The following is a 15,400-nucleotide window of genomic DNA, read 5'->3' as shown; positions in this document are numbered from 1 at the left end:
ACGTGCCTCACACCCTGTGTCCCCTGTTATTAACACCTTACATTACTATGGCGCCTTTGCCACATTTGGTGAGCCAGCGTCGATGCGATGCCTTATCAGTAACAGTAATACAGTGATGTTTTAAAAGACAGCAGAAGTTGATTTTCTTCCCAACTCCATGTACCTCTGTAGCCCACGGGGAAGACCACTGCCTTCAACATGCCGGCCCCATCAGGCTGAGGTCTTCTCACAGCTGCACAGCAAGGAGAGCTGCTCGGGAGGGGAGGCCGGGTGAAGCGAGGCCGAGCTGCCCACACTGGAGTCCAAAGGGCTGGCATCCTGAGCAGGTGCTGAGGAGCAGGGTGGTCAGGACCAGCAAAGAGGACTTCAGAGGGCTCCTTGGAGTTGGTGCCAGGGAAGTCCAGTGCTGCTCGGAGGGCCCAGGGCTGGCGGAGGGAAGGTCTGTCATTCCCACATGCAGATGCCAGGGGCAGAATGAGCGGGCGGGGCTGGGGTGGAGTCTGGTTTTCGTGGGGCACGTCTCTCAGGAGACGCCCCAGTAGCAAGGCGGAGTCAGGGTGGAGAGCACTGTCCGTGGCACAAATCCTGCCTGCATTTCTCCAGGCCCAAAGCACTGTCTGCTCTCCCCATGGCCTCTCATTCAACCAGTGGGGTTTCCTGGGAAGCTCATGTGTCTGGCAGGTGGCCGTGATTTTTGGAGACAATTCACACCCAGGATCCCCTTTCCAGGATGGGCCAGGAGATTAAAGTTCTGGGAGAATCGAGGCCTTTTACACCCTGTGTCTACCGCACAGCCTGTCCCTTCAGCCTCTGTTCTGGTCCTGACTCCCGGTGAAGACCAAGCACCAAGATTTCTGTGGCTGTGCAGGGCAGAGGTATACGGGTTGAGGGAGCTTGGGAAGCAGAGCTCTGGGTGCTCTGCATTTTTCTCATTTGGAGAGAAATGAGGCCAGAGAGCTGTGCCCAGCGGCCCCACATTGTGGCCATAGTGTGGGTCTGTTTTATAAGAACAGAGGCACAGAGCTGGTCATGGGAGGTGGAACATAAGCACCCTTACCACATGGGATTGGAGCGACCTTCTTACTTGTTCAGCCTGTGGCATCCCCGAGGATGGTGGCTGGTTCCTGTTCCTTTGTATCTCCACCTCAGGCTCAGTGTCTGGCATGCAATAGGTGCTCAGTAAATGTGCTAATGAATCGGCCCTTCAGCCACCACTTCCATGGCAGAACTGGACCCCGAGTATCCTGAGCCTTGGGGCTTAGCCTGCTTTTCACCACATCAGATTGCGTGTGGGCCTTGATGTGGCTTTAGCAGAAGTTCCAGCTGCATTTGGTCCTGCCAGCCACCCTCCCTCTCCACACCAAGAGACCCATGTTGGCCCCTCCTCTGGGAGTTCAGTGTGCTGATTAAAGTCGGGGCTGAGGAAGGCAGATGCAGCTAAGTGTTGCTTCTCTCTTGCCCTAGGCAGCATCCGCCAGGCTAGGCTCCCAGCTCTACGAGACAGTTTGGTTCACACCTCTAACTTTCCCTGGGTCCACAGTGCTTAGAGGACAAAATCCAAAATCTTTAGGAAGAGTTAAGGTCTTCCCTAATCTAGCTGAACTTCTGTCTCTGGCATCGTTCCCTTTCTCATTGCAGTTCTTATTGTGTGCACGAACTTTGCCCTGAACATACGTGGCTCCGTCTAATTGAATATCTGCCATTTCTTACACACAACATCCTTTGGTGCTGTGGCTGGGCCCAAATCTGGAAAGCTTGGGAGGGCCACCCTACCTTTCCCTGCCCAGAATGTCCTGTCCTCCAAGTTCTGAGTCGGAGTCCTCCTCCTCTTCTTGATGCTCATTGCTAACTGCAGTATATTCCTCCACAGTCCCACTGCCACGTTTACCCCCGGTATTGCAGTCAGTTTTATAGACACTGTGTCCCCAGAGAGGCCTTGCAGGCTGGTATCCAAGTGAAGGACACTCCAGCTGTATCCCACAGTGGAAGGAGGGGTTGACCAGAGTGGTCAGGAGCGTTTTGTCTGTGGTCCAGGAGCATTGCTTTCTGATGTTCACACCCTGAGTGAGAACATCCCAAATGGTCCAGCTTTCCCTGGGGCTGGAGGAGACCATTCCTGGGTAAGGGGTGGTACCAGGCCTTGGGAACCTGAGATTGGGCAAGGATTGTGCAAAGTAGTTTGCTTGCCAGAGGAAGCACCAATCCAGGGGGAGCTTAGATGTGGGGCTGGAAGAAACCAGCTCAGGTCCTCCAGATGCCCAAACAGGCAGGAGGACTGAGTCCACAGGCGGTGCAGCAGTTCTGGCGAAGACAGCGAAGAAGTCAGACTCCTCCCTGTGAAGTCACCACTCCCTCTTGTTTCCCTACCCCATGGTCCACGGCTCTGCTCTCTCCTGCCACCCCAGAGACAGGCAGTGGTGCCAATATACAGAAGGCACCTTGGGCATGTCGGCCTCCTCTTAGGGTTGAGGTCTAAAAAATGTTCTCCAAGTCTCCTGTGTTTAGAGGCGGAGCTTTCTGAAGGTGACTGGCTCTGGTGAACTCTATACTCACCAGAGGAGCAGCCCACTGATGAGTTCATAGCTGAGTGTGCTGTTCTGAGGTGACGGTGGCCGGAGGTAGCCACTGCAGGGTGTGGCCTGGAAAGCTTCGTTCTTGTCTCCAGCTCCTTCTTTTTCTCCCTGCTTCCGGGTTGAACAGCTTTCCTCTGTCATTCCCTTCTACCCTGCCGTTTCTGCTTTGGAGCCAGCTAACCACGGACTGAACCCACTGGAGACTTCGAGGCAAATTAAACTGTCCTTCAAGTTGTGAGTATCAGGTATTTTGTCCCAGTGATGGGAAAGTGACTAATACACCTTCCATTTTTGGAATCCTCTTCAATATTTTCACAAAGGTAGGTTTCAAGTTTACCTTCAATCCAGGTAGAAATAAGACATATAAAGTGTGTGTTCTTGGTGAGCCATCTCTAGCACCAATGAGTGGTTATCAAAGGAATGTCTGCAGTTGTGTGGAAGGACCTCTCCACAGCAGATCACAGGACCTTGTCACACTCAGGAGGACAGCCCAGGGACACTGCTTCCCACCTGCCCACATCTTTCTGGAAAGGTCTCCAGACAGGCTGTCCTGTGTGTGTCCCCAGAGGAGCGCCCGTAGCCCCCAGGAGTCAGATCCCGAAGCTGTAACAGCTGATCCCCATCAGTGGCCACAGGGCACCTGCCTCCCGATTTCCTGAGGATACTCCTGGGATCTGTGCATGGAAAGTTCTTGGCAGCCTCAAAGGTTTCCCGGCAGCCCCATCCCTGGAATCTGAGCACTGGTCACCTCTGCCCTCACACAACCTCGACCCTTGGACTTGAACCATTAAACCCTTCTGTCTCCTCTCCAAAGGGTTAGGTGGACCAGCTTCCGGGAAGCAGCAAGCTTCCTCCACCCTGTGGAACTCCCACTGCTGACTCAGCAGGAAGCATGAACCAGCCTTGGGGAAGCTGTCGGGGCTGCATACGGCCAACTTGTCCTCAGCTTCTGTCCCACCACACAAGCTCAGGGCCCCATGGCACAGGCTCGGGAAGAGTCCCAGTCCAAGGCGGTTTAGCTTTGGAGAACTGAGTGACTGTTTCCTGCAGTGGACTTTCCTGGCTTTACTGAATCTTAGAATCCATGCGTTCCCTGAATAGGGTGGAGGGAAGCCGAGTCCCTGGGAGACCTGGCTCCAGACAGGCCCAAAGAGTCTGGCAGCTGGACCTGGGTAATGTTTTTTCCACTCTGAAAATGGAGCCAGTCATAAGGCCTCAGTGCTGGAGGGGGCTTTTAGATCACGAGCAAGGCCCCTCTTTGTGTTGCCTACATGACAGGTGGGGTAGGCAGACCGCCCACAAAATGGACCAGCACGCTGGTCATCCAAACTTCAAGTTACATATTCAGAACCAACCTGTTCACCAGGCCCCTTTCCCAGCAGCTCTTACACACCATGGAGACAGGCCTACCCAGCTGCTACTTTGCACACCTGCTGGGTGTGTCAGTGTGTATGTGATGTTGTGTACATTTTAATTATTTGTTTACCCAACTAATGTGAAGCCAGAAAAACCTGAGAGCCTAGGGCTTTCTGCTGGTAAACTCCAAGTTAGTGGCTTATGAGTGGCCGGGCACGAACCTCCAACTCACTTCCTACCTACCCAGGCAGCTGTCCTAAGTGACATCCAGCAACTGTCTGGCTCTGCCATCTTGGGCAAGTGACCCGATGTCCCTCTAGAAGTGGTTCCAAGGAGTGGACCAACAGGGAGGACATTAGCCCATAGTTGGCACAGTTTCTCCAAAACATACAAAGTAAGGTAAAAACAAGGTGCAATAAACTTCAACTTCAGGACAAATCCTCCGAAACCCCAGCCAAGCAGACTAAACCCATAAATCTCTCCTATTGATTAAAATTCTACAGCTGCCCCTGCTTTCTTCCTCTGAATTTCCTTTCCAGGAGTGAAGTAGAGTGCCCTAGGGCTATTAGGAAAGCTGGATGAGATCACGCAGGCAAAGCACTTGGCACTTTGAAAAACTACTGGAATATGTGGTGACACCCCGTGCCGTGTTCGGGTTTAGCAGAACTGTGACCATGACACTCAGCGCCACCCTCAGGATGTTTACCCATCCACAGAGAGGCCAAAGGCAGCGAGCAAGGACAGCCGGCAGGTGGGGAAGATGGGGAGCCCAGGGAATGGAGAACTAGCAGTGCTGGTTAAGGGAGTCAGGGAAGACTTCACGGAGGACAGGAAGCTTGAGCAAGAATGCAGAGCCCAAGTAGGAGTCTCCTAGGCTGGGTGTGCGTGAGTATCATCACACCAGCCAGAGGGGGGCCCCCCGTGGGACAGAAGAAGGAAGCCAGGAGGCTTTAAATTTCATGGCGCCTTCAAGGAGGGTGTGTGGTTAAGGGCAGTAAGAAGTAGCAGGCAATGAGACAGATTAGGCTCCAATCACGGCTCCATCTCAGCTGCTGGAGCAAGTCCCCACACCTTTCCATTTGGAGAGAGGTTTCAGCATACAGTTGCCCTTCTGGCTGCCCCAACCTTCCAGAGAAACAACCACGAGCAACTGAGCCACTCCTGGAAGCCAGAATGTCCCTGAAAGGAGGGCTGAGGTCCCGTGAGGCCAGGGGAAATGGGCAGTGATGAAACTTTAGACCAAGTGCATGATGGGAAGAGCAATTGAGGGGAAGCCCTTACAAGGGCTCTCTGGTGAGAATTAAAGGAAAAAATGGAAAGCACATTGTAAGCATGTGTTAGCTAGCAGTGCTATTGCTCCTGTTATTACTGGGTTTTCTTTTGGAAGAAAATCTCCTTCCTTCATTCTCTCTTTCATGAAGAAAAGGCTGAGACTCTGGTGTGGTTTCAATGTGCCCTCAAATGTATCAGCAATGTAGTCCCAAAATTCACATGTTGATGGCATCTGCAGGTGGGGGTCTTGGAGGATTAATCAGGGTTAGATGAGGTCATGAGGGTGAAGACCCCACGGTGGCACCAGGGGATGAAGAAGAAGCAGGAGTGGGGGAGGGGAAGGAGGGGGAGGGGAGGGAGGGGGAGTGGGGAGAGGAGGAGGAAGAGAGCCCCAAGCTGGCCGGCTGCACTGTCTTGCCCTGTGATGCCGTCTGCTTGTTGCAATGCAGCCAGAAGACCCTCATTCGGCCGGTACCATGCTTTTGGACTTCCCAGCCTCCAGAACCAGGATCTAAGTCAACCTCTACTCTGTCAATTACCCAGCTGGTGGCTTTCCGTTACAGCAAAGGCAAACAGACTGAGACAGGCCCAGAGAGGCAGAGTCCCACTCTGCTGAAGCCAGGGGAGGGTGGTTGGGTTGGCACAAGGACTGGGCTTCCTTGAGCTTGTGAAGCCAGTCGCTGGTTCAGGGCTGTTTGTAGAGGCAGCTGTACACTGCACTTTTTAAAAACACAGAGTTTAAACTGGCCTAACTGCCATGTTCTGCAGAAGGGGATGCAGGTCCTCCTCTGAGGGCCAGCTGGTGGGGGCCGGGCCACACTGACTTCTGTGCAGGGTCTAGGAGGATAAAAGTGCCCAGGGACCGACCTGAAAAGCCAGGGCGCTGAGCAGTCATGCCTCAGCCAGGGGCCGGGCCCTGCACACCAGCCGCCCCTCTTGGCTGGGCCGGCCAGAAAGGGCACACGCCCGCCGAGGAGCAGACTGAGAGGCGGGCCGCATGGTCCCTCCTGCAGATGGAGCTGTGTGTGGTGGGGGGAGAAAGGGCCACAGGAGCTGCAGGAGCCCCCATCTCTTCCAGCTAAGTGAGGGCCTCCTCCCCTGGCAGAGGACCCTGCCTAGCCCACCCAGCTTTCCTGGTTTGGTGGGCGGCCTGCATCTTCTGCCCTGCTTGCTGCCCGACCTCCCCGGGACCCTGCTCTCAGCCTCTCTGAGCCTCACCCTGGCCCTTCTCAGAGCCCCCCACAAACTGCCTGCCTTGGAGCGGGCAGCAGACCCAGGCCAAGGCTGGCAGAAGCGGCCCGACTGCCGAGAGCGCCTACCCTCCAGCTGTCGCCCTCCAGCCCACTGGCACCATTTGGCAGAGAGCAGCCCGCGCCCCAGCCCAGCCTGGTCCAGCAGGCGCGGCTCCAGTTTCCACGGAAACTCTGACTTCCTGGGGTTCAGAGGGCCAGCGGGAGGCCGTGGGTGGCTGCTGCCGGCGCAGGCCCAGCCGGCCACGTTGCTCTGTTCCTAGGGTCCAAAGCGCTCTGCTCCCACAGCTTCCAGCAAGGCCACGCGGGCAGGGGACACGGGGCAGGCTGTTGCTGCTTCCGGTTCCTCTGCTCCCTGAAATGCAGAACAGTTCACCCTTCCGGACAACTTCCCAGTGAGGCGAGCCGCAGATTTAAGATTCACTCTTTTCAGCCATGGGAGAAGCGAAGGCTCGCGAGGGGAGGGGAGGACTTGGGACGGTTTGAGGAGTGGAGCACGTGGACCTTGCCGAGCCGCGCTGTGGCCACCGCTGCCCATCCCACGGCCACTCAGGGTGATCAGGTCCTCCCAGGGCCGCCCCGGAACCGGCTTTGCCTTCCGTGGCCTCACCCCCAGGGGAGCCTGGAGTCTCCCCATTTCGAGCACAGAGGGCAGCGGAGGGCAGCCGCTTCCCTTCTCCGGTCCGATGAGTCCCTCCGAGCTCGCTGCAGCATGTGCTTTCTCACCCGCGCTGTCCGGGCAAGCTTCTCCCTCTATGGACGTGGAAACCCCACAGAGAAATATGCTGTGTCTTCGTTTTCCCAACGAGCTAATGGGAAGCTTCAGAGGACCAGCAGTCACGGTGCACACTGTAACCCAGCACCGGGGAGGCAGAGGCAGGAAGATTATGAGTTTGAGGGGGCAGCTTGGGAAACTTAGTGAAACCCTGTGTCAGAACTTTAAAACTAAAATAAAAAAGGATGCAGATGTACCTCAGTGGGAGCACACTAGCCTAGCACGCATGCTCACACCCCTGGGTTCCATCCTCAGCAATGCCCAAAAAGAAAAAGGTAAGGTGATTGGGAGAGACGATGGCAGAGGAGGAAGAGGAGAGTGGCCGGGCAGGGCCTCTGGGGCTTGCTGAGCACCCCTCCTGGCCGGCTCTGTGCGGACTTGCCGGCTGACTTCGGGTGAGAACGCTTCCCAGACAGCCACGTCTGTGACCTACAGATCCACAGGCCCCACCGACAGGCCATGCCTCCGCCTCCCTGCATCCTCACCCAAAGCCCCAAGCGGGGAGTCTGAATCCTCCTGTGCAGATGGTGGGAGAGCAGAGGCCTTGACTCGGGGCTGCAATGTCCTCCCCTTGAGAAGCCTGCAGCCTCCCCAAGGCCCTCTCCCCTCAGAGGCTGCGGAGAGCAGCTGGAGGCAGCAGGCAGAAGTGAGGTCTTGCCCTGGTCATCTCCCTCTTTCCTCGCCTCCCCTTTCCTCCTTGCCCTTCCCAGCGCCCACTGCCCTGGCCTAGCCCTTGAGCGCCTGTCGTCTGTTCCCACTGTGATGAGCAGGCCCATGTGCCTTTCTGCGCTGTCCATCTCGGCTGCTGCGCACCTTCGGGCTTCTCCCAGCAGCCCAAGCAGGGAAATCCCATAATGCGGGATTTCACGGCGCTCCCAGCTGGGGAGGCTTTTATTCCATCTGTCATCTTACTCTAAGCCTTGACCTTTCTGTTCCCATGGAAGGCAGCACCAGGAAGAGGCTGGGGCTGCAGAGCAAGTATCTGGGTTTGGGCCCCAGACTGGGCTGCTAGTGAACCAGAGCAAGTGGCCTGGGGTTGAGGCAGCGTGAAAAGGAGAAATTCTGGAAGGTGCTGGCACCCCAGGGCTACAGATGAGAGACAGGGATGGGAGGGAGGGAGGGTGGGAAGGGAGGAGAGCGTGTTTTGCTTTAGAAGTTCCTGTTTGGAAGCAGGAAGGCAGAAAAGCCAGGCTCCCTGTCTGCCTGTCAGGGGAAAATACAAAAAGGTTTCATTTTGGGAAGAAAAAACATGCTTCAGAGCTGAAAACACCAGGAATCTGAATACCAACTCTTTGCACTTGCTTGCAGACTGGAGCAATCTTGCAAATAAGCTTGTGCAGTACCTTGGGCAGACTGCTTAGCACTTTTATTCTCCTTTTCCTCCACTGAAAGTGAGGGGCCAGTGCGTAGGCGTCACTCTGCACAGCACCCACAGGCAGGCAGCGCTTGATGAAGAGCCTGAGGTGAGGCCTGGGGATTTAGCTCAGTGGTTCCAGCACCTACCTCGAAAGCCCAAAGTCCTGAGTTCGATCCCTGGTACCAAAAAAAAAAAAAAGAAGGTGAAAGAACCCAAGGTGGGGGAAGACCTCGGCACCCCTCACGGTCCCAGCCACCAGGAAGCCCAGCTGGGGCCTCTCCTGGCCCGAGGGCTCCATACCTTCTCCGAAGAAGCCTCCAACCAGGCAGACAGCTGGTGGGAAAGTGTGTGTGGGCTTTGAGGCCACAGGAGGGCCATCTTGTGACCGAGTTTCCCATGTCAGGTTGATAGGGAGACTGAAAAAAATCTCAGCTGCAAAAGCCCCAAGACAAAATACACGCCCAGCACAGCTTGGGAAGGGCAAAGCCTCTGGGATGCACAAGGATTTTGATTGTCTGAAATGTTGGTAACATTTCATCTTCCCAGAGACCTTGTTCATTTATCAGGGTTCTTAAAACCCTTTTGTTCCTAAGCCTGAGTGAGGACAGAAAACATTCTATCTAATATCAGAGCACAGCTGTTCAGCAAGCAAAACACTTATGGAAAAAGCTCTTTAAAGAGGAAAGGCGAGAAAGTCCAGGGACACAAACATGGGAAAGCGACTGGGCAGGAGGAAGGCCTGGGTGAGCAGCTGCCTCGCAGCCGCGTGCTGCTGGAAAGTGTGAGAAAAAGCTGTCTCCGTAGTGAGCACCGTGACCAAGCCTCACACTCGGCTCCTGCTCTCCAGGGTTCCGGGCAGATGGGCCCTAAAAATGTTTGAAGTAGGTGTGGAGCCTCGAGCCCACCTGAAGCGCCCATGTGGCTGCTGGGGAAAAGTCCAGTGGAAAACTTTGTCCACACAAGGCCAAAGAGGACCAGGCAGTATTTTCTAAACGGGCTTTGATTGCTGCCGAAAGCACAGGGAAGAACACGCAGGGCCTGGCGGCGGTGGGTACGCATGGCGAGAGCCTGGCTGTGTGAGCTGGGAGCAGACGCTCCTGGGTCTGGTGCTGGTTTTTGGGGTTTGACTACTTGGTCTTGGAACAGAGGAAAATCATGTCCGTGTTTATGAGATTTTAAATGTGATTTTATTTCACAATTCAAGCAGAATTCTAAAAAGAGAAAAACAGTCAGTTGAGGGTTTTTGAATGCTGGTTTTCTGGGTGTTCAGGATAGAGGTCGAAACAGGTCTCTGTAGACCAACCTGGCCTCAAACTCATGATCCTCCTGCCTCAGCCTCCTGAGTCCTCTGAATACAGGCCTGCACCACCACGCCTGGCTTGAGGTACACTTTTTAACCCTGAAAATTACAGTTGCCTTGCATTTGTATTCTAGTTTGTGATATGGGTGTATTATAGAAACCAGGACCATGAGCTCCTGAATCAGGAACATCTGGATTTAAATGCTAGTGCTGGGTGTCCTTGAGAAACTTTTCAAGGTCTCCATGCTGGGGCTTCATCAGCACCGTGATAAAAAGGCACTAACTTCGAGTTGTTGTGAAGGCAACCTGACCTCCTACTCAGAAGAGGTAGGAACCCCACAAGTTGGGAAGCTATAATTTTAATCGGGAGGGTGCGGTAAGGAGGGTTTGTCAGGTCAGGAGACACGGATGGCCCCAGTGTGGGCCCCCCCCGGCCCCACTGTGTTGTAGCAGATGAGGCCTTCACCGATCTGACAGGCTTGCATGGGCAAAGAAGCTCCTGACACATGAAGACTTTGAAAAAAATCATCTGATTTTACTTAGCACACCAGGGCAACTTATTCTGGTAATAAACTAGTACGTACAGTTACAACAAATGTTGGGTCCTAAGAAAAATGCTTCTGTATATATAAAGTATATGTAGAATTTTTAAACAGTTTGACTTAATAATTTCCAAACTCAGAAGTGTGGCAACATCAAATTATTGAAGGAAACTGAAGTTTCCAGTCTCCGTAATTCATGATTCAGTTTTGAGTGTATAAAATTTTCATCACCATTTCAGTTCACCACACCTGGGAGGAGGCCAACAGATAAGAAACTACCAGCTGTGCTCCCAACCCTGCAGCATAAAGACTCTTGGGATGTGATCTGTGGTTATCACAAGGTGTCCCTCCCGCTCCTGCAGTTGATTCCCCTTGTCCAGAAGATGCCTTAATGCAGGGACTTGGAGTGGACAGCCACTCGTCCTACCTGGCCACTGAAGACCTGGTCTCTGACTTTGGACATGATTCTAAGAAATTAGCAGAGAGACAGAGAGAGAGAGAGAGAGAGAGAGAGAGAGAGAGAGGCTCAATTACACTGAGAAATTGTTGTTCATTTTTTAGTTCTGATAATTGCAGATGTGTGTACAGAGGAAAGGGTTCCTACATCATTTGCATGGAGATGAACGTATACATGTATGTGCATTGAAATTATATGATGACTGAATTGAGCTTAAAGTCACTGGGATGGGAGGAGGAGCTGGAGTTGCATGTACTGCAGTACGGCAGTGTGTTCATAATTGAGGACCTGGGTGAGGAGTGCGTGGGAGTTAACTATATTATAGTCTCTACTTTTTTTTTTTTTTTTTGTACTGGAGATCGAACTCAGGTCCTTGTGCTTGCGAGGCAGGCGGCGGAACCACTGAGCTAAATCCCCAGCTCCTATAGTCTCTACTTTTATAGTTAAGGATTTTCCCCCAAAATGGAAAAAACCAATACCAGCAAAATCCCAAAGGGAGATGGATGATCAGGCACCAAGGATGGCAGCTGCACACTGGGACAGTCAGGCACCTTGGATGTGCGGAAGAGCAGGACTGGGAGGAACCGGAAATGGAGAGCTAGGTACAGATGAGGCTTTGACGTAAGGCAGTCACCTCTCCAGCCAGTTTCTCCACCACAAGTGAGGAGAAGTGACCCATGCCCCTTCGGCATTGATGTGGTGTTTTGGGGCCATCAGGAACATCACATCTGATGCTATTAATAGAGCATTCATTTCAAGGGAATGAAAACGCTTACATGTGTGAGAAATAGTCTGGTTAGAGAGGCACTATGACGGAGTGTCTAGCTGAGTGAAAACTCATAAAATGTGTGCCTTCACCAGGCATGGTAGCGAACACCTGTAATACCAGCACTTGGTAGGCTGAGGCAGGAGGATCAAAGCAAGTTGGAGGCCAGCCTGGACGACATAGTGAGTTCAAGGCCAGCCTGAATGAGACCCTGTTTCAAAAAGCCAAAAATCAATTAATTAATTAAATGTGTGCCTTTTTCCCCAGTTTATTTGTGCCTTCAGATGTGCCTGTTACAGTAAAAGGTCAATTGATCAGAATACTCAGACCTTAGAGAATTTCTTCTAAACTCCAGAGAACTTGATGGAATAAAAGTCCTTTATGTTTCTCTCAAAATCTGGAGATTTCTCTCGAAACAGGAGTCTGTGTTTCTATCTTGGGGAGCAGAGCGGGAAAGTTCCGTCTTCCAGCCCATGGCTCCTCCTGGCCAGTGCCCCGAGATCCCATTGCAGTCCAGGCACCCGGCTGTGAGCCACCCCACCTGTGTGTGTGACGCCCACGTGGTCCACACAGGCTGCTCCAGCGAAGGGTATTTGGAGCATTGCCGAATGTCTGATGGCTGTCCAGTTATCTTTTTGGGGTCAGGCCATTAAAGTCCCACCGGATTTTTTTTTTTTAATAAATGAGATCAGCTGTGTGTTCAAATCAGTGGGACACAGAGATGATTTTCATGGGCATAGACAGAGTGGCAGCTAAAGCTAAGTGGTCCCCCTGCTGCCCTCAAACTTTGTAGTTTTTCTTCCATGTGGCTACTTCACTTGGATTCAAAGCAGAAGCAGTCCCCCAAGGTGAGGCAATAGATGCCTCAGTAGCAGATTCGTACAGCCTGCGGCTGTTGTGTTCCTGATAAAGAGCACGGATCCCTCCATCTGGCTTACATCATCCAAGTCTCTGATGTCCTCAGTTCCCTGTCCAGCCTCACACATACTGAAAACATTTTTTCCTTTCTAGGCTAACCCAAATCCCTTGTGGGTTCATGCCTGACAAGTTTGTTCCCCGACACCTCCATCTCTGTGTCGCCCCCACGGGACTAGGAGTTAGCCCTGCTGTCAATTCCCAGTCCTCAGAATGAACTGCACTTTTCCCTCTTGCTCCTGGTTTTGTCATTTTGTCCCAGACCGCTCTCCCCTCCATTTCTATTGCTGTAATCCAGTAAGTGTCCTGGCAGAGCCTGGCTAAATGACAGCACAATGCACACAGTGAGATGGACACAGACCCAGCGCCAGAGTCCTGCTGCCCCACCTCGTTTGTGCAGTCTCCTTCGTCACCCACTCACCTGGAGAGCAGTCCCTTGTCCTGTACTTCCTTGACCTTTCACTGACCGCCCCCCCATGACATCAGAGCAAAAGCAATGTACGAGTCTGTTTTGCCCACCTGCAGATGTTCATTTTCTCCTGTGGACCACTTAACAGAATCAGGACCGTGAGATTTTTCTCCCGTCATGAATACCAAAAGGCACAAAAAAGCAAGTGCCGTGATGCTCAATGTTACATTATTTAATTAAGCACACGGTTGGTGAGGGGTGGCCTGCACATGCCCATTGATCCTGGGAAGCTGTTGAGTTATGATACATCATTATGAAAACCATTTTGTGCTTACAATGAATGAAGCAGCTCTGTGTATGGCACAGAAAGACTATGAGATTATTGTTAACTGGAAACAAACCAACTTAGAGAACAACATGTTTGGAGTGATCCTGTTTACATTTTTAAACTTATGTTCAAAAACAGCAAAAAAATGAAGATCTCTTAGATGTGAGGGTCATCTGAAAGAGTTGGGAGAATGAGAAATCACAAAAAAGGAATCACACAGCCCTTAAACATTTATCTGAAGCCAGTGTGCATTTATTCGCCGTCCTCCTGCCATTAAGTCAAAGCCCATTGTTCAGTGTGAGTCTTTCACATGTGAGCCACACTCACGATGCTATCTGCAAGATTTCTAGTTTCATCTTCTTTAAAGTAGAATGAGAGCTTAAAGATATGGAGAGCGTAACTTGAGTGCAGAATCCTAAATGATGACATGTAAAGCTGCATCATTTACACAAACTAAACAACCCCTGCAGGCACCAGTTTCTAAGCAGAAACCCTGGGCATAATCGCATCCATAGGAGCTGAAGTGTAGCTCGGAAGTAGAGCATGTGCTTAGCACATAAGAGGTCTTTGGTGCAATCTCTAGCAACACACACACACGCACACACATGCACACATACACCCCACTGCTGTGGCTTGGGTCTGGGTTTCCCCAGAAGTCCCATTGTTTGAAAGGTGACTGGATCTTGAGGTGCAGTGCTCCCTGGTGGATTGGTCCACTGACGAGTTTGGAGCTGACTTGCTGATAGGAGGTGCAGTCTAGATGGAGGTGGGCCGCTGGGCGCATGGCCTGGAAGGGCGTACACTTGTTCCACGGCTGCTCCTTTCTCTCTGATTCCTGGCCACCATGATGTGAGCAGCTCTCCTCCACCATGCTGTTGCTGCCTTGCAACAGGCTGAGCATGGACCATGAGCCAAAGTAAACCTCTCCAGTGCCGGGGATTTAGCTCAGTGGTTCCATTGCCTGCCTACTTGCAAGCACAAGGTCTGGAGTTTGATCCCCGGTACCAAAAAAAAAAAAAACCCAAAGTAAACCTCTCCTTCAAGTTGTGGGTGTCAGGCATTTTATGTCCACAGATAGGACTGACACTCTCTCTCTCTCTCTCTCTCTCTCTCGGTATCCATAGGTAACTAAGACGCAAAAGGATGATTCTGCAGGTGCAATGCCTGGTGTCCAATAAAGCTTGGCTCATCTGTCACACATTTTACTCCCTTACATCCACAGTACAGTAAGAGGGTGAAGGTACAGTAAGGGACCAAGAGTAGACTCCACCAGGGGACTCTAGCTACCTCTTCTTTTTGCCTCAAAGATAACTCTGAGTCCAGAGCTCCTGAGAGAAAAGATTATCCTGACAGGAAGCAAACGGGAATGAGAACCTGCTTTATGCTGGGTCCGTAGAGGGTGGCATGGCAACAGCATAGAGCTTAGTGAGTGAGTTTCTGTTTCAAAGAACAATGCAACCCAACCACAGCGGGCTGCAAACATGAGAAGGTGGTAGGAGTAGGAGTAGTAGGAGTAGTAATACAAGGTATCAATTAGGATATTTTCTGTTGAGAGAAATGAGTGACATGAGGAATGAGAAAAAACTCACTTATGTACCAAAAATTCTAACCGGCTCAACCTATGGGAAATTGTGGGGGTGTGGGGGTGCTTCAGGAGACACCAAGCTCTGGTTCCAGTTCCTCTGATTTTCTCAATCTGGCCTTGCTGCATGCATCGACTTTGTTCTCAGGTTGGCTCTCTGTAGTTAAAGAAAAGTGGCTCTAGCAATTCTAGGACTCACATCTGAGGCTACATCAACAAACTGCAGTCGTGTAAGTCACTTCGAGCACGTCAGGTTAGGTTCCTGACTCAGTCATTCAGCAAGCCCGATGGGGCTATGTTGCAGCCTAAACCAGGCGGGGCTTGTGAAAGAGTTCGTTTCGTGGATTATCGTATTTGTGCTCACAACAATCCTACTAGGTCGAGCCGGTGTGACTAGCACCTCCTGTCCATAGTTGAGACTAAGGTCCAGAAAGACTGCACAGCTCATACGTGGCACTGCCTCATGGGGTGAGAACTTGTTACAATGTAGCCATATCAGCCCCAGGGCACCCTGTAGT

Source organism: Heterocephalus glaber, unplaced genomic scaffold (assembly GCF_053883595.1).
Source record: "Heterocephalus glaber isolate CG9 unplaced genomic scaffold, H.glaber_assembly_v1.0 deba00001444, whole genome shotgun sequence".
In the NCBI taxonomy this organism is placed as follows: Eukaryota; Metazoa; Chordata; class Mammalia; order Rodentia; family Bathyergidae; genus Heterocephalus; species Heterocephalus glaber.
The sequence above is the reverse complement of the archived record's forward strand: the minus strand, read 5'-3'. Positions refer to the sequence as shown.